The following is a 20,747-nucleotide window of genomic DNA, read 5'->3' as shown; positions in this document are numbered from 1 at the left end:
GATCTGATTCTCCACTTTGCCACCAGGGGGCCAAAAGTGGATATCTAAAAAGTGTGATATCTCGCTTATAAGTGACTTGTTTTCGATAACATTTTTATGGTAGGTACTCTTAGGAAGAATACATCACATATCTTACGGGTTTTCAATTTGACCTACTTTTCAAGGTCACAGAGGTCATATGGCGTAAATTGGCCGTTAGAGTGTAAACTATGGCACGTTTCTTAACCACTAAAGCTATGAACTTGAAACTTGGTACATATAACCCCCTATATCACATAGCCTCTGGTGCTGAATTTCAGTTTGATCTGATTCTCAACTTTGCCACCAGGGGGCCAAAAGTGGATATCTGAAAAGTGTGATATCTCGCTTATAAGTGACTTGTTTTCGATAAAATTTTTATGGTAGGTACTCTTAGGAAGAATACATCACATGTCTTACGGGTTTTCAATTTGACCTACTTTTCAAGGTCACAGAGGTCATATGGCGTAAATTGGCCGTTAGAGTGTAAACTATGGCACGTTTCTTAACCAGTAAAGCTATGAACTTGAAACTTGGTGCATATAACCCCCTACATCAGATAACCTTTGATGCTGAATTTTGGCCTGATCTGATTCTTTATTCGGCCACCAGGGGGCCATAATGGAAAAAGGAAGAAGTGCAATATCTTGCTTATTTGAGTGAATTGTTTTCGATAAAATTTTTATGGCAGGGACTTCTAGCAAGGATACACCACATGTCCTACGATTTTTGGATTTGACCTCCTTTTCTAGGTCACAGAGGTCAAATGGCGTAAATTGGCCATTAGAGTGTAACTATGGCACGTTTCTTAACTGCTGAAGCTATGAACTTGAAAGTTGGTACATGTAACCCCCTACATCAGATAATCTCTGACACCGAATTTTGGCCTGATCTGATTCTTGATTTGGCCACCAGGGTGTCAAAACTGAAAAAGTAGGACATGCAATATCTCGCTTATTAATGACTTTTTTTCGATGAATTTTTTATTGCAGGGACTCTTAGCAATCACACGATATTGATCTTGTTGATGTCATAGACAATTATTGGTTGGATCATAAACTTATATATACTGCCCTGTCTTATTACTTGACATCAATACACATCTAAAAAAAGTCTTCATGCCTGATTGTGTTCACCATATTCACCTCTAAACTAAGCATGATCCTGCCTACTAAAAGATGTATACGGTGAGCACAATGGCCCCTGGCCGTTTCATTTTGTTCACAAAGTGGTTGTTTCCATTACATTTGACCTTTTTAATCAGGCACCTCTCAAGTAAGGACAGCACTTGCCAGTCCTAAGGGTGCCCTGAATAATAGAGAGGTACTGTACTTAAGATCAAGATGACCAATTTAAACTTTTTGGCACTTTGCTCCTGCCTAAATAGTCCCCATTTCTAAAATGTTGATAAACAGATATGATGATGGCATTGTCATTGATCTTGTCAACTCTAGTCTAAAGCATTGATGCACTTGTCATAAATCTTTAACTGTATTAATATTTACACTTTACAGTGAGAGAAATATTATTTTATCATTATATTGATTGATTGTTATCAAAACTCATGTTTTTATTGTTCTTATTTCATATCTGAAATCTTTTCTACGGCTGTGACCAATTAGTAGGTAAACACATAGGGGGATTCCCCAAACGCTGAGTCACACAGCAGCTACGCTTATCTACATAATACATGCTAATGGTGACCTGATTTCCTTCTATTGGCTGAAATCGTCACACCTCCCAACCACACCTCCAAACGATCTCAAAATTAATGTTTGTTTTCTTTCGGAAATGATGTGCGATTCTGTTCGATTTCACAGCAAAAATAGGCAGTATCGTGTCTGTTTAAGGCGTGGCGAAATTTGAACTTGGGGACACACAAATTTCGGGGTAAGGCGAGTGCATTTAAGGAAGTTTTTCAGTCGGATTGTGAGTGTCTACCATGCATCGCATCGCATGCACGCATGGTGAAGCAGACGACACAACAACATTGAGTCCGTGCACCACGGGCACAAATTTTTAGCACAAAGTTTGCCCGGGGAACATCACCCCCAGTCAAGTTGTAATATTTGTACTATGCCAGGCATGAATAACTTATTGATTTATTGGTCAACCAGCCGTGTGTCGACGAGAAGACTAAAGCAGACAACAGGGAACGATTGAACTTGAAGAGCACACCTCACATCCTCGGCAACGGCCTCCCAGGCGGCCCTCTTGGAAGCCTTTGACACGCAGCCCGTCCCAATGTCCCCTATCCCACTGAAACGTCCAATGCAGTGCCTCTCACGTAGGCGAACAGCCTCCATTAGCATGGCCTCCTCCTGGGATGACCAATTTGTTGCTCTAACCCGCTTGACTTCATGCACTTCCATGTTTACCTCCATTTTTCTCGGGCGTAATGTTGCTTGGCCTATCCGTTCTAACCGTCGGTAGTCGCCGCCCGTATTTCCGTACATCCTTAATCTTCATCTTCGTCCTTAAAATGTGATGGGCTCCTTTCGGAACGTAATTGATATACTTGGGCCGCTTGGGCCCAGGGGATTTGGACAGCAAAGGAGTAAATACTAATAGCGCTTGATTGTAAGAGGGGGTGTGGGTGTGGCGCATTTATTGTCTTATCGGCTATATACATGTACATTCGATGGTAAGTTTCAATAATGAGAGCACCATAGTTACAAAATACTAGTAATTCCTTGGAAAATTTCATCATTATGGGTCATTATCATCCGCACCGCCGAGCATCAGAAACGAAGATCAATGTGCCTCTCCCGCCATGCCCATTTCCCACGTGGTCGCGATGTGGCATTCACAATCCGACCTCCTTCATTGCCGACCAGCTGAAGAGTTCCTTGGAAACGTACTCGGGAATATTCGTAATCTCACGGAAACTCCCGAAGTCTTAGTGGAACTATCGGAGGCTGGCTGAAACGGCCGGCTCAGCACGTTTCACCTGACTTAAGTCATTTTGGGAAAACTTAGCTAAGTTCGTCTTAAGATGCTTTGAGATTCGTACTTAAGTTTTTGACTTGGCTTAGTCAAAATATTATGACTTAAGACAAATAGGCCTACTTAAGATTCTTTGAGAAACCGGGCCCAGACCTAAGGTTTCTAGTGAAGCTCTTTTCTTTCACGCTCTTCAAAAATCATCCCCTCAGCGTTTTCTCTTGATATTCTATCAAAATGCCACCCGAAAGTGGCAAAAAGATTGCTGTAAAGATTTACAAGTCCATCACAACAAACGCATGTTCCAAAAGCCAAAAAAATAGATGTGTGTGTTTTCTAAAGAATCACGGAAAACCCGAGGATTGTCGATTGAGTATAGAGATCCGACAGGAGACTGGTACCTAATACATTTCAAGGGGTTTTGAAAACTTGCAAAAAAATTTTACGCTAACTCGCCATAGGCAAATCGCCATACGCAAGGTTTGATGCCAATCCATACATAACATTAGACCAATTATCGTGGCCCTCTGGCCTTGGGCAATTGACGGATCGCAACATAACAGTCAACAACACCCGCAAGTACACTCACTTGGGTGGAAGCGTCAGTGAAATGTACAGTACTTGGTATGAAATGACAGAATTCTGTCATTTCCATGTACAGGAGTTTGTTGATGTGACTTGGCATCTACCTTCTGAACCATCAGAGGGAGACTACTCCTTCCGTATCCTGGAGTGTATCCAAAGCTTGAGGGTCAAGATGAGGATCGAGGGCGGTATCCATTCCATGACAAAGTCCATAAGAATTGAGCTTCCACCCGGGTGCAAGCATGCCGGTGCTATTGACTGCTTTGGTAAAATCATGATGTAAGCATAGACTAGTTCTAAAAATACAGGACCACACTCCTTGCACAGTCCTGTCCTGGCTTATGACGGTTGAACTCATCCCCTGGCCTTTTTTGTTAACTGACATTTTGGTCACGCTCAACAGTTTTCCCGAAAATGCGTGACGTCAGGATGTTTTCTCTCAATTGCAAATGACACCCACTTTGGCAGATTTTGACGTCTGGCCTGTTGGAAATGCGTCAAAGACACCAATGGCGCACTGTTGTTTAAAACGGCTCTCTGTTCACCATTATTGCGTATTTCTTTTGATACCAAACGGTTCACATTCTTTCTAGCTTTGCGGGAAAGTCAAAGTTAATGATTTCTTATCATATGAAAATTACGCCATTTCACCTTAAGGACACGCTCAACAGGTTTCCCGAAAATGCGTGACGTCAGGATGTTCTCTCAATTGCAAATGACACCCATTTCAAAATGCGTTTTTGAAGACGCTTTTCAAAGAATGACCAATTGATGCTGTACACCACTGGAAAGGCCGTGATCTCCTCTTTCGGCACGAGCTCATCTCATTTATTTGTTGAATACAAGTCAGTAATTAGCGCAGGATTTGCTCGGAGCGCACTTGAGGCTACCCCAAACTGAAATTTCAAACCAGCCTCCCAAATCACAAAAAAACGCAATTTGAAAAAAATCTTATTGGTAAATCTTAAAATACCGGTTCTCACGTGAAGCACCATAGCCAATGTTCGAGAAAAATGCGAGAAAAAAAAAGTAATTTAGTTGCTCATTTTCGAAATATCTTGATTTTGGTCCAAAACAGGAAAAACACACAAAACTCACAAAACAGTGCAACAGCTGATCAACTGGCCGACACACACACTCCAATCCAGTGAACGCCAACGCCGCCATCATGACGATAATGTCTCATTCTTTATACCAATATATTGAACAGTGCACCTTGTTGAGAAACTCTGCATGACATGTCCCAACTCGTACAGGTGCTAGTTCAGTGCTAGATATAATAGGCAGTAGGACATCCAATTTTTTTAAACTACGATTAGGGTTAGGCAAGGCGTATGAAACTTTTTAGAGTCAACTTAGTAACTCACACGACAGGTTTAAGTCTAATGGTTACGCGTATGTACATAAATGTAAACAAAATTCATTTCCAAAACATATGTCCATGAATCTGTTTTTTTTTTGTTGATCCAAGACAATTCTAGTTCCGGTAATTTCGTGATTTCGAGCAATGCTACCGTCCCTCCCACCCTTCTAAAGACTTCAACGAAGGAATGCGCCGAAGTACCATCAACCATCAGCGTCTGGAGCAAGTTGCAGCGGCAACGGATAGGGAAAAAAAATTTTAATGGGGAAGAAAAACATCGACAGAAGACTAGACGAAAAAGGTCAATGTTGGTATAAAATTATTTGACCCCAAGTTAACATTTGTTTTATTGTTGGATTGATCCTAATAGAAAATGAAAATGATAATCTCTTTTATTGAAAATTGTTCATGTTTTTTTTACAAAATTCGTTCTGCTCCAAAAACAAACAAACAATAACTTGTTCATTTCCACACCTGCCGGGCAGCTAGTCTTTTGAAGCAGATGATTAATTTAATTAACAAACATGAAATTTCTCCCCTCACGAAGATGAAAACGACATTGGCCAGCGAGTAGATAACTTTCTGTATTTGTCAATTTATCTGTAAACTACCATCAGTGCACTTAAATCATATTTGTTCTGAAAATGATTGTTTGGCGTCGGTGAATGTTCATTTTCATTCAGTACTACAGGGTATCTCCCAAAAAAAAGTATCCCCAACTCATTTATTTTTCGATTTTCGAATTCCCTTGGCTGATTACGGTTGACATTAACATTAATATTCATGTGCTTGCTCTTGCCAAATGATTCAGTACGGAGCAGGTGAATATTATCAAACTCGTATTTACCTGCAATATAGTGTTGTAAAATTTTGTCAGTCAATTCTTCAGAATATATTGTGTCGTATTCAAGTTTAATACATTTTATGGCGTAATCCTTCTTAGCATCTGTACCAGCTCGACGATGAATCTGATTTGGTATTCCAGAAGCTCTGCAATGGCCCATAGGTACTATGAGAGTTTTGAATCAAAAAGTTCGAATTCCAAATCAATGCAATAGCGTTTGCCTTATGCTTTTACAATGGCTGCTTTTTTCTGTACATCTTTGTCAATACCCGTCAAAGTCTGTTTTTCCGCTCATTTTTGCTTGGCCAAAAGTCTATGAAGGTATTAAAAATTTAAGCTTTATAAAATTCAGTAATAGTCATTACTCCTAATTAATTAAGTTGGGATTTGATCAACTAGATTTCTCCCTATATTATCCACAAACTCCGCTGCATCTTGAGTCGCCATAACTTCAAATGTCTTTTTTTTTTAATGAGGGACATTCAAACAATTTTTTTCAAGTTGGGATATTTTTACATAAAGGTGTTCCCAGGTTTTACCGTGTTTGGATTAAGAGTGATAACCTCATAATTTCGCTTGTCATCAAGTCCATCTGCAATATGCGTTAGGCGGTCTACATCTAAATATTTTCCTAATTGAGACATGTTTTATTATTTTATTTTTTTTATTTTTAAGTGTATGAAATAAAACAATGGCAGTTATAGATGATATGGGATTTTGAGATCATGTATTTAGTGAAGGTGATGATTTTCAAAATCCTGTCTTTAGTGACGATGATGATTTTCAAGATGCAAAAGCAAAAATGGAACTGAAGTTGAAGTTTATAATAATGGTCCAACAAGTAAATTTCCACATGTTGAACAATTAAGTTCACCAGAGCGAAAAATGCAGCTCATTGAACCGAAATTAACGGCCAAATATTGACGTTTGAATGCATTAAATAGAGGTGATTTAAAAGCTCATATTACATATAAAGATGACGCATTTTATTATACGGCAGATGATAAGGAACTTCAATTACCCTATAAAAAGAAAGTTAAAAGTGGAGGAGGAAGTATCATGGGCGATTTTAAATCATCTGATATTTTAAAAAGGGGTGAAGGAAGGACTCTAGCAGTTAAATTCTTAAACTATTTTGAACCACCATCTGTAGAACAAAGATTAGATGAAACGCCTAAAATATGTGGAGGAATTTCGATGTCAAATTCCTTTAGTGAGAGATTGAATAAAGTGGCTGAATCAAATGTGGTTCAAGATACAGCTGATGATATTGAATTTTAAATGTATTCATATTGAACAGAAACTATGTTCTCCAGCCCGGTAATGAATTAAATAGCGAAAATAATATATTTACAAAAATGTTTGATGCTATTAAATATGGATGGAATAAAGCAGCTGAATACAATGGGACTCAAGATGCACCTGATGCTACTGAACAATTAAGTACATCCATATTTAATGGTACTGATGATCCTGAATTAAATAGTGAAACTACTTCTGTTAAAAAAACGTTTGACATTGTCAAGGAGAATTTTGCTAAGAACAGAGAGAGGCATACACATAAAATTCAAATCATAATATGGTATTGCAAGCGTATCTAAAGCAAATAAACCGAAGAAACCAAATAAATCAAATAAACCAAATAAACCAGATATACCTGTAACACCTGGTGGTAGGAATAATAGCCTTGACAACTCTCATTGTTTTATATTTTAGAATACTAACAGGCAGTTAACAATGTGTTGTAATATGAAGTCTTACATCCTTGTTATTTACATGAATCTGAATCACAACTAAAACAGCGACAGCAGCCGTAAAAATTAAATATCCCGTGACAAATTCAACCACACTTGAAGCTGCTTTTAAAAGTGTTGAAAGAACTGTACCTAAAATGCTTGACAGACTATCAGTGCTTTGGAGCCGAAACTAAGAAGCCATGTTTTGAATTTATTTAAACCATCTACGAGGTTTATTTGGCTTACTTATTTTAATATTTCATAAGATAGCTTAACAATAACTATTTGAGATTTGCAGTTGTTGATGAAACGTCAAGGAATTATGTTAATCATGATTAAGTCACCATACCTGATGGATTTTATACTCCGGACACCTACAATAAGGTGATACAACATGTTGCCAGTGAAAAGAATTATGCCGATAAAATTAAAATCTCTTATTTACCAGATGAAAAAAAATTCACATTAATCTAGAAGCTCCCTTTGTAGCATATCTTCATAAAGAACTATGTGACTTATTAGGTGTATTTTTAACATCTTTATTTTGAATGACATCAAATGAGAAAAACCATGCTCATTTTTACCTCATCCTGAATACAGAATTTGTTGTAATATCGTGGATTCGAGTAAAACTTTGATGAATGGGAAGAGAAGTAATTTCATTACTTCTTTTGTACCAGAAAGAAAACGCTTTCAAAAATTTGACAACATTGTTATTTTCTGTCCTACTATTGATATGAATAAAACTTATCAAGCCAGACCGTGCATTCAACAGGATACAATGAATTCCTAGAAAATGCAATACAATAATTTAGAAGTCAAGATTGACAAACATTATTCACTGTAGATGATTGTGCTAACCTCTGGGAATCTGAAAATAAATGCACAAAATTAACGGAGCTGGCCTTTTCAGGCAGACATTTAGGAATATCAACATGGCTTCTAACTCAGAAATATAATGCTATTTGTAATGATCTCAGAGAGAATTGTAAACACTGCATAATTTATGCATTAAATGATTAGGATTCAGTAGATCCAATTTTTATAGAAATTCGCTTTATATCACAGATGGATATCACAGATGGATAAAGTTAAAGGGTAACTCGTGTCAAATTTCACCATATAATGTTTTAGCTGTTTTTGACAAATGACTACGTCACTTTCTCATTAATCGGTAAGGTTTTCGAATCGAAATGCACATTTTCTAGAAATTGATGGTTTTAATTCTGCCCGGACGGCTCGCTTCGATGCCGTTGAAATCGCGCTACGCCGACGACGTTTTCGTTGATGACGTCACAACATGAACATTTTCGCGGTCGCGGTGGTTCACATTCCCGCGAAAAAAAAAAATCTCATTCGTTTATTTACAACTACCATTGACCATTGACATTCCATCCTGTCCTTACATAATACATACACGATAAGACCTGAAGATTATGGAGAAGAAGAAGAAAAGGGTTGTCGGGTGGCGTTGTGCTGCGATGTTTTGCGGCAACACCAGCAAAACTGATGGTGTTGGGGTTTTCCGCTGGCCTGACCCTATCAAAGAACCGGGCCGTCACCATGAAGTTCGAGTTAAGAGGTCACCAGCCGGTGGTTCATCTTCTCCTACTGATGCTCCGCCGGAACACAGCTTCGAGAACCAACTCCAAATTTGTCTGCCGTTGGGGGTCTTCCAGCACATTTGGAAAAAATCTCGAAGTAACGAAGTAAGGGAAGGGACGGCCCCTCCCCCCAAGTCCATGGTCCTAGTCATTTCATCATAAATTTCCTAAGTCCAAACAGAAAATTCCATCGCTGACGTCATAATAATCGTATTCCTGAAACTATTTTTAGACCTAATTTAATATTCATTAGATTTTCCTGAGAGTACGCGAACTACTGCGGATATAGCTTCTTCCTAGAGCGAATAGGAAAATATTCGGCGGTCTGACTTGTTCATGTTGTGACGTCATGAGGTCACGTGACTTAGTGCGGGTTTTTCAAAACGTCTTCGGCAGTTGGTCAGTCTGACGCAATTAAAACAGCGATTTTATAATAAATCTAATCAAAAGTAGAAAATTTGAGCTTTACATTTGTGATCAATAATTAAAAACAGACGTATTTCCGCAAAGTTGTAAATAACATCATAGTATCACTTTAATAATGAATAGTATACAAAGCGGCCTTTTGAATAAATTAGGGATTTAAGATTCTGTAGCGAACATTAAAAAGGCCAGCGAGAAAAACATTGAACAATTGCATGCTGAGTACTAGAATAAATACAACACGCAGATTGCAGATGATCTAGTTTCCAATATGTTAATTGGATATACGCATGCAGGCAAATGGCTGTATCCCAACTTTGATTCAGAGAAATTACACGAAAAGCTAAATGAAAATGTCATTATAAACCATGAGGTAAAAAGACAATTAGGCAATATTATGATTCCAATTTAATGGCAGGTGGAACGTTAGTAGCATCAACAGCAGAAAGTGTCTTAAACAGTAATGCTGATGTCATTGAATATGTAACAAAGAAAAAACATCAAGGTCCAACCGGGGATTGAACCCGATACCTCTCGCTTATAAGGCCATCACTCTACCGACTGAGCTAAAGGAACAGTCGGTCTTGTATGCGAGAGGTCCCGGGTTCAATCCCCGGTTGGACCTTGATGTTTTTCCTCTGTTACAAAGAGAAGGAACCGTGGGCCCATCTCATAACTCATCTTGAAGGCATGGGTAACATTTCCTAGACATTTGATCCATGGGTTCTGCCCCATTCATCATCAGGATCCGCTCGAATGTAGGCCATGCCATTGCAACTGAAGTGACGAAATCGGGCTTGGGAAGGTCTAACGTTCTCGACTATTACCGTCATCTGAACCGTTGGCCCATCTCATAATACCTCGGGATGCAATCTAGAAGGCATGGGTAACAGTTCCTAGCAATTAGATCCATGGGTTCAGTCCCATTCCTCTTCAGGATCCGCTCGAATGTAGGCTATGCCTGTGTAAATGAAGCTTTGGAAGGCCTAATGTTCTCGACTAGTACCGTCATCTGAACCGTGGGCCCACCTCATAACTCATCAGGATGCAATCTAGAAGGCATGGGTAACAGTTCCTAGCAATTAGATCCATGGGTTCAGCCCCATCCACGTAACTTATCAGGATACAATATAGAAGGCATGGGTAACAGTTCCCAGCAATTTGATCCACGGGTTCAGCCCCATTCCTCATCAGGATCCGCTAGAAAGTAGGCTATGCCTGTGCAACTGAAGTGACGATATCGGGCTTTGGTAGGCCTAACATTCTCGACTAGTACCGTCATCTGAACCGGGGGCGCACCTCATTACTCATCTTGATGCAATCTAGAATGCATTGGTAACAGTTCCTAGCGATTTGATCCATGGCTTCAGCCCCATACCTCATCAGGATCCGCTCAAAAGTAGGCTATGCCTGTGTAGCTAAAATAACCAAATCGAGCTTCGGTAGGCGTTCTCGACTAGTACCGTCATCTGAACCGTGGGCCAACCTCATAACTCATTTGGATGTAATCTAGAAAGCATTTGTAACAGTTCCTATCAATTTGGTCCATGGGTTCAGCCCCATTCCTCATCAGGATCCGCTCGAAAGTAGGCTATGCCTGTGTAACTGAAATATTAAAATTGGGATTGGGTAGACCTAATGTTCTCGACTATTACCGTCATCTGAACCGTGGGCCAACCACATAACTCATCTTGATGCAGTCTAGAAGGCATGGGTAACAGTTCCTAGGAATTTAATCCATGGGTTCAGCCATATTCCTCATCATGATCCACTCGAAAGTAGGCTATGCCTGTGCAACTGAAATTACGAAATCCGCCTTGGGCAGGCCTAACGTTCTCGACAACCGTCATCTGAACCGTGGGCCCATCTGATAACTCGTCTGGATGCAATCTTGTAGGCATGGCTATCAGTTCCTAGCAATTTCATCCATTGGTTCAGCCCCATTCCTCTTCATGATCCGCTCGAAAGTAGGCTATGTCAGTGTAACTGAAGTGACGAAATCGGGCCAGGGAAGGCCTAACGTTCTCGACTATTACCGTCATTTTAAACGTTAGCCCATCTCATAAAACCTCGGGATGCAATCTAGAAGGCATGGGTAACAGTTCCTAGCAATTAGATCCTTGGGTTCAGTCCATTCCTCTTCAGGATCCGCTAGAAAGTAGGCTATGCCTGTGTAAATGAAGTGACGAAATCGGGCTTGGAAAGGCCTAATGCTCTCGACCAGTACCGTCATCTGAACCGGGGGCCCACCTCATTACTCATCTTGATGCAATCTAGAAGGCATGGGTAACAGTTCCTAGTGATTTGATCCATGGGTTCAGCCCCAATCCTCATCAGGATCCGCTCGAAAGTAGGCTTTGCCTGTGTAACTGAAATAATCAAATCGGGCTTCGGTAGGCCTAACGTTCTCGACTAGTACCGTCATCTGAACCGTGGGCCAACCTCATAACTCATTTGGATGTAATCTAGAAAGCATTTGTAACAGTTCCTATCAATTTGGTCCATTGGTTCAGCCCCATTCCTCATCAGGATCCGCTCGAAAGTAGGCTATGCCTGTGTAACTGAAATATTAAAATTGGGATTGGGTAGGCCTAATGTTCTCGACTATTACCGTCATCTGAACCGTGGGCCAACCACATAACCCATCTTGATGCAGTCTTGAAGGCATGAGTAACAGTTCCTAGGAATTTAATTCATGGGTTCAGCCCCATTCCTCATCATGATCCACTCGAAAGTAGGCTATGCCTGTGCAACTGAAATTACGAAATCCGGCTTGGGCAGGCCTAACGTTCTCGACTATTACCGTCATCTGAACCGTGGGCCCATCTGATAACTCGTCTGGATGCAATCTAGTAGGCATGGCTATCAGTTCCCAGCAATTTCATCTATGGGTTCAGCCCCATTCCTCATCAGGATCCGCTCGAATGTAGGCCATGCCATTGCAACTGAAGTGACGAAATCGGGCTTTGGAAGGCCTAACGTTCTCGACTATTACCGTCATTTGAACCGTTGGCCCATCTCATAAAACCTCGAGATGCAATCTAGAAGGCACGGGTAACAGTTCATAGCTATTAGATCCTTGGGTTCAGTCCCATTCCTCATCAGGATCCGCTAGAAAGTAGGCTATGCCTGTGTAAATGAAGTGACGAAATCGGGCTTGGGAAGGTCTAATGTTCTCGACCAGTACCGTCATCTGAACCGTGGGCCCAACTCATAACTCGTCTGGTTGCAATCTAGAAGGCATTGGTAACAGTTCGTAGCGATTTGATCCATGGGTTCAGCCCCATTCCTCATCGGGATCCGCTCAAATGTAGGCTATGCCTGTTCAACTGAAGTGACGATATTGGGCTTTGGTACGTCTAACATTCTCGATTATTACCGTCATCTGAACCTTGGGCAAATCTTATAACTCATCTTGATGCAATCTAGAAGGCAAGGGTAACAGTTCCTAGCAATGTGATCCATGGGTTCAGCCCCAGTCCTCATCAGAATCCGTATTTTCCAAAAATTAAGGGCCAAAGACAATGTTTTTTGAGGCCGTTTTTAGGAAAGTCGTGGATTTGTCCTACATGACTTTTCCTTTTACTTGGAGGGTAACAGGATTTTGCTCTGACTTTAATCTCCAGCGTATGTTATACAAGAGTTTAGTGCGCAGTAGGTTAGAGAATGGCTCAAAGGTCTGGGACACGCATTTACGTAGGAATTTAGCTCTGGTTGAACATTTGCACTGTAGAGTGTCACGTCATTTTGTCGGTCCTGACAAATCTGATGCGGAAAGGCTCGCCGACCTCAACGTTTTACCGTTGTCTTTTAGTCGGGAGATAAATGATCTTACGTTCTTGCACCAATGCGTTTATGGTCTAGTTGATTTTAACACTTTGCCTTTTATAACGCGATGCTCCAGGAGAGGCCATGATCTCTTGTTGCTATGTTTTACAAGTTGTACACATGTTTTAAATACACGTAGTGTATTCATTAGATTAAATTAAATTCCACAATCATAATCCCACAATCCAAATCGATCATGTTGGGCAAAAGATAAAAATTCCACTAAATGTTTAGAGACTTTTGCATTTATCAGCCAAAGCAATTTCTCTACTTCTAAGTTTCAATGAAAGAACTGGAGTGGTATCAGGATTCTCTCAGACCTACTATGATTTCACACCTTATCAAGGAAATGTTTCTGAAACGGAAAACCATCAGAAAGAAAATGTTGATGTCCTCGACCCTCCGGGTTATTAATTTGATGGTCTAGGACATATTGAGAGTTAAGGACAGGGGGCGGAAACATATCGAATATGGTGATCGTAGCCTTGGTTGGTATATCAACTCGGGAAAAAAGGCTCTCTAGATGAATATTGACAGATTGATAAATACACATTTAGGCTATGGAAATAGTCGAAGGAGGCCATAAGAGAGTTCCATACACAGCACCTACTCTACTATTAATGAAAAGTCCATATGTATTTCAGTGTTCTACAATGTCCATCAAGAGAAAAAGAAAATATTGGTACATCCATGCTATGATATTCCAATAGCTCAAGAAACTCAATACTCATCAAAGATTTGATGAAGAGTCTTGTTTTGCTGAGGCAATCATTGCATATACATCAACACCCCAGTCATTCAATGCTCTGGTCAACATATATCTTGGAGTGTAGGTAATCTCAATCTTGCTTTCGAAGCAATCCTCAGCAAGGGGTCCGGTGAAATATTGTATGTCGAATCGTGTCAATGCAGTATACAGATATTCCTCCTTTCGCTTTTCCTTCTCAAAATGAAAGTTCTCGTTCATGCAGCATTCATGGTCAGTCTGACTGGGCCAATCATTCAGGCATCCTTCACAAGTGAACTCCTCGTAACCCTCCGTATTCGATTGCATGCATTTTGTAATTACGGCAATGGTCTGACGGCCAAATCGGGACTCTTTCAGTCCATCAACACAGGAATGTTGACGAAAGTTATCTCTCAATACCCTCCACACTGGGATTTTCATGAACATGCCATAGGCCTATCTAGTTGGTTTTAGTTGCCCATTCTTGTCGATAACGAATTTTCGAATGTCCACATTCATTTGACGATTGAGGAATGAGGTGAGAAAACAGATTTGATCATCAAGCATCCACCGCATTTCCTCGCCATGGACGGGATTCTCCTCAATTTGATCGGAAAGGTTGACGATATTTTCGTATGCTGATCTTTGCAGACATAGCCATTTTGACCCATATTCGATGGCTGCTCCTCGTTCATCTGATCGTATTTTCAAAGCTGATTCCTCTGAGTTGTTGTAGTTGAAGCAACGTGAAATTTCTGACTTGTTACACATGTCAAAAACGACATCATCGCCTGCCTCTGGTTCCTCTGACTTGTTGCTGCCGTTTAAACTACGTGCTATTTTCGACTTGTTACACCGGTTATTAACAACGATTACGTCATCATCAGACACTGTATTTGCCTTTTTGGAGCTCCTGGTGTTTTTGACCAATCAAGCGTATTATGTCTCTAAGCAGGTCGTTTTCTCGTGGTTCTCGGTGTCTTAGGAATTACATCTGGTGAGATCCTTTTAACATCCTTTGACTTAGCAGGAATTCGAGTGCAGCTATCTTGGGTTTTCATGATGTGTTGCTGTTGAAGTCTCGACTGATAAGGAGAGGTGATTTCAGACCTCCTACTTATACAGTAACTGAACAATGATCAACGTTTTGATTGGACTTGAGGTTTGCTACGTCATCGATTAATCCTTTTCTCATTGGCTATGGATGGTGATGTCAGCAGTGAATACAGGTCAATGACACAACTGTTTCCGTCCCCTGTCCTTAACTCTCAATATGTCCGAGACCATCAAATTAATAACCCGGAGGGTCGAGGTCATCAACATTTTCTTTCTGATGGTTTTTCCGTTTCAGAAACATTTCCTTGATAAGGTGTGAAATCATAGTAGGTCTGAGAGAATCCTGATACCCCTCCAGGTCTTTCATTGAAACTTAGAAGTAGAGAAATTGCTTTGGCTGATAAATGCAAAAGCCTCTAAACATTCAGTGGAATTTTTATCTTTTGCCAAACATGATCGATTTGGATTGTGGGATTATGATTTAATTTAATTTAATTTAATGAATACTTTATTAGACACTAAATATATTTAAAACATGTGTACAACTTGTAAAACATAGCAACAAGAGATCATCGCCTCTCCTGGAGCATCGCGTTATAAAAGGTGAAGTGTTAAAATCAACTAGACCATAAAAGCATTGGCGCAAGAACGTAAGATCATTTATCTCCCGACTAAAAGACAACGGTAAAACGTTGAGGTCGGCGAGCCTTTCTGCATCAGATTTGTCAGGACCGACAAAATGACGTGACACTCTACAGTACAAATGTTCAAACCAGAGCTAAATTCCTACGTAAATGCGTCTCCTAGACAATTGAGCCATTCTCTAACCTACTGCGCACTAAACTCTGGTATAACATACGCTGGAGATTAAAGTTAGAGCAAAATCCTGTTACCCTCCAAGTAAAAGGAAAAGTCATGTAGGACAAATCCACAACTTCCCTAAAAACGGCCTCAAAAAACATTGTCTTTGGCCCTTAATTTTAGGAAAATACTGATTCTGATGAGGACTGGGGCTGAACCCATGGATCAAATTGCTAGGAACTGTTACCCTTCCCTTCTAGATTGCATCAAGCTGAGTTATGAGATTTGCCCAAGGTTCAGATGACGGTAATAATCGAGAATGTTAGACGTACCAAAGCCCAATATCGTCACTTCAGTTGAACAGGCATAGCCTACTTTTAAGCGGATCCTGATGAGGAATGGGGCTGAACCCATCGATCAAATTGCTAGAAACTGTTACCCATGCCTTCTAGATTGCATCCTGATGAGTTATGTTATTGGCACACGGTTCAGATGACGGTACTTGTCGAGAACAATAGGCCTACCCAAGGCCAAGTTCGTTATTTCAGTTACACAGGCATAACCTACTTTCTAGCGGATCCTGATGAGGAATGGGACTGAATCCATGGATCTAAGTGCTAGGAACTGTTACCCATGCCTTCTTAATTGCATCCCAAGGTGTTATGAGGTTGGCCCACAATTCAGATGACGGTACTAGTCGAGAATGTTAGGCCTACCAAAGCCCAATGTCGTCACTTCAGTTACACAGGCATAGCCTACTTTTAAGCAGTTCCTGATGAGGAATGGGGCTGAACCCATGGATCAAATTGCTAGGAACTGTTACCCATCCTTCTATATTACATCCAAACGAGTTATGAGGTGGGCCCACGGTTCAGATGACGGTACTAGTCGAGAACATTAGGCCTTCCCAAACCCGATTTCGTTATTTCAGTTACACAGGCATAGCCTACTTTCGAGCGGATCCTGATAAGTAATTGGGCTGAACGCATGGATCGAATTGATAGGAACTGTTACCAATGCCTTCTAGATTGCATCCAGATGAGTTATGAGGTTGGCCCACGGTTCAGATGACGGTACTAGTCGAGAACGTTAGGCCTACCAAAGCCCGATTTCTTTATTTCAGTTACACAGGCATAGCCGACATTTGAGCGGATCCTGATGAGGATTGGGGCTGAACCCATGGATCAAATTGCTAGGAATTGTTACCCATGCCTTCTAGATTGCTTCCCGATGTGTTCTGAGATGGGTCAACGGTTCAGATGACGGTAATAGTCGAGAACGTTAGGCCTTCCCAAGCCCGATTTCGTCACTTCAGTTGCACTGGCATGGCCTACATTCGAGCGGATCCTGATGAGGAATGAGGCTGAACCCATGGATGAAATTGCTAAGAACAGATAAGCATGCCTACTAGATTGCATCCAGACGAGTTATCAGATGGGCCCACGGTTCAGATGACGGTAATAGTCGTGAACGTTAGGCCTACCCAAGGCGGATTTCGTAATTTAGGTTGCACAGGCATAGCCAACTTTCGAGTGGATCCTGATGAGGAATGGGGCTGAACCCATGGATCAAATTGCTAGAAACTGTTACCCATGCCTTCTAGATGGCATCCCGATGAGTTATGAGGTGGGCCCATGGTTCAGATGACGGTACTATCGAGAACGTTTGGCCTACCCAAACCCGATTTCGTCACTTCATTTACACAGGCATGGCCTACATTCGAGCGGATCCTGATGAGGAATGGGGCTGAACCCATGCATCTAAGTGCTAGGAACAGTTACCCATGCCTTCTTAATTGCATCCCAAGGTGTAATGAGGTTGGCCCACGATTCAGATGACTGTACTAGTCGAGAATGTTAGGCCTACCCAAGCCCGATTTCTTTATTTCAGTTACACAGGCATAGCCTACTTTTGATCGGGCTGAACCCATGGATCAAATTTCTACGAACTGTTACCCATGCCTACTAGATTGCATCCAGACGAGTTATCAGATGGGCCCACGGTTCAGATGACGGTAATAGTCGAGAATGTTAGGCGTGCCCAAGCCGGATTTCGTAATTTCAGTTGGACAGGCATAGCCTACTATTATAACGAGGGTCTGTAGAAAAGGAGACAAGAATGTAAATTATGGTTAGACGAAGTTTAATTGGTCTCCTGCAGCATGATCTCAATACAATACAATACATGAATACAATATATATATAATTGCAGTAACGGATTCATTAGCTTGACTGTGTGTCTAGACGACGTTGAAACTTGGCCAGATGTATTCTACAAGTGACAAGCTATTCAGAAATGTATAGGTTTGTTTGAGAGTAAGGTACTGTCAAGTCTACAGCCCTTTGAGCACGGGTATGCATGAAATGACGGCACGTCTTTTTGGAGGCAGGCAGGCCTGGCCTCCTCACCGGCTAGTGAGACCTTAATGATCAAGTGGATCAATTTCCGTTATAGGGTATCACAATTCTTACTTGATTCTATCACCCTTCGTCACCCAATGACAACAATCCAAAATCCATTTTAATGGCCACTGGGAGTATCAGTACACCAGTGTGGGCCACCGGAAGTTAATGTGCCCACATCTGACCTTTGATAGTTTTGACTGAAAATCACCTTTGTTCAAGACCCATCCATCGCGCAATACGCATACACCTTTGAAATGTTTTATATATCCACTTTAATTGTTGTTAACCCATGGTGTGACATATCACTGTGCTTGTAATTGCCTCTAGTTTTTATATTTGAGATAAAATGCAGCTTGAAGGGTACCATGTGTGCATTAATGATCAAGTGGATCAATTTCCGTTATAGGGTATCACTTCTTACTTGATTCCATACCCTTCGTTACCCAATGGCAACCATCCAAAATCCATTTAGTGGCCACTGGGAGTACCAGTACACCAGTGTGGGCCACTGGAAGTCAATGTGCCCACATCAGACTTTTGACGGTTTTGACTGAAAATCACCTTTGTTCCAGGCTAATCCATTGTGCAATACGCATACAACTTTGAATTGGTTCATGTATCCTCTTGTATTGTTGTTAACCCATGGTGTGACATATCACTGTGCTTGTAATTGCATGTAGTTTGTGACATATCACTTAGCTTGAGATAAAATGCAGCTTGAAGGATATCATGTGTGCATTAAGGTCTCACTATAGCCAATGGTGATCAGGTCGGGTTTGTACCCACCCAAAAAACGTGTTCTTCTATCTCGAGTGATTACCATGGATACAGATGGGCCTACTCTATACTTATTGCTACTTGTTCAAATGTAAATTTCCGATGTTTTTTGTGAAGGGGTAGCTCTGACGATTATTTGAGGAAAATACCAGTTTCTTCTGTGTACTTACGCGGAGAGCAGGCCCCGCATGCTATTCATAGCTCAACAGGATGTTGACATCGACTGGTTTCTGTGAGATTGCACTTGAAACTTGGCCAGATGTAATCTACAAGTGACAAGCTATTCAGAAATGTATAGGTTGGTGTGAGAATAAGGTCACAGTACTGCCAAGTCAACAGCCCTTGGAACAGGGTTATGCATGAAATGATATCGCATCATTTTTGGAGGCAGGTAGGCCTGGCCTCCTCACCGGCTAGTGAGACCTTAATGATCAAGTGGATCAATTTCCGTTATAGGATATCACTTCTTACTTGATTCAAAACCTTTCGTCACCCAATGGCAACTATGGCACGTTTTTTGTAGCAGAATTTGATTTTTCACAGCATTCGTTCGATTATTTACAACATTCGTTCGATTTGTCACAACATTCATTCGATTTCTCATGAAATTCATTACATTTGTTCGATTCATTAGACACAATTCGATTATTTCATGGACATTCATTCAATTCAATGCAGCTATATTCATTTGATCACTGACATATTCATTCGATGAAATCGAAGTAACATTTTTAATCCTATAAAGTCAACCACGACATTCGTTAATTAACCGAACATACCGCTCGTCTTTATTGCGCACATTCATTCGATAGTGACACACATTCATTCGATTTTGAACACGTCCATTCGATATTTTTGCATACCTTCATTCGATCCTTGCGCACATTCATTCGATTTCTGAACAGGTTTCATTCGATTTTCTAAACTGTTCATTCGATTTCTGAACAGGTCTATTCGATTTTTTCATACTTTCATTCGATTTTCCTACACTTTTATTCGATTTTGCACACATGCATTCGATTTTTCTCCGCGCGTTCATTCGATTCGTACACTCATTCATTCGATTTTCACAGTAAATCCTATTCGATTCCGATTGGTTAATGCTGGCACGTGACTCAATCCAGGCAGCGCAGTTTTTATAGTCACGTGATATACAAGATGGCAGCCTCCATGATCTCGAAACTTTAAAAAAAAAGTTTATTACCTTGCCATGAGATTCCCCATTTTTTCGAATGCTAACACGCATTTTTGTCATTGTGGAAGCTGAAGAATCGCCAAGAAAGATCGAAAGTAATCAACAATCTCCGCGCGTCCAGGCGTCTGATGCAGTGACGTCACAAGATGGCACATGACCCTTGGCGAATCGAACGAATGTCGCACATTATGAATCGAATGAATTGCGGGATTAGCTGTTCCGGCATTCGTTCGATTCCACCAGCTGCATTCGATCGTTACAATCGAATGCGATTTGATTTGATTCTATGTATCGTCGATTTGATCACGTTTTGATTCATTCGAAAAAATCAAACAGTTCATTCGATTTATTGTTATGTGTTCGAAAGCGTTTTGCTCATTCGATTTAAGTAGACGCCTATTTGGTGTCTGGGATAATGGTCAATCAAACGTTCTAATCATCA

The sequence above is a fragment of the Lineus longissimus genome, chromosome 6 (genome assembly GCF_910592395.1).
Source record: "Lineus longissimus chromosome 6, tnLinLong1.2, whole genome shotgun sequence".
Lineage (NCBI taxonomy): Eukaryota > Metazoa > Nemertea > Pilidiophora > Heteronemertea > Lineidae > Lineus > Lineus longissimus.
The sequence above is the reverse complement of the archived record's forward strand: the minus strand, read 5'-3'. Positions refer to the sequence as shown.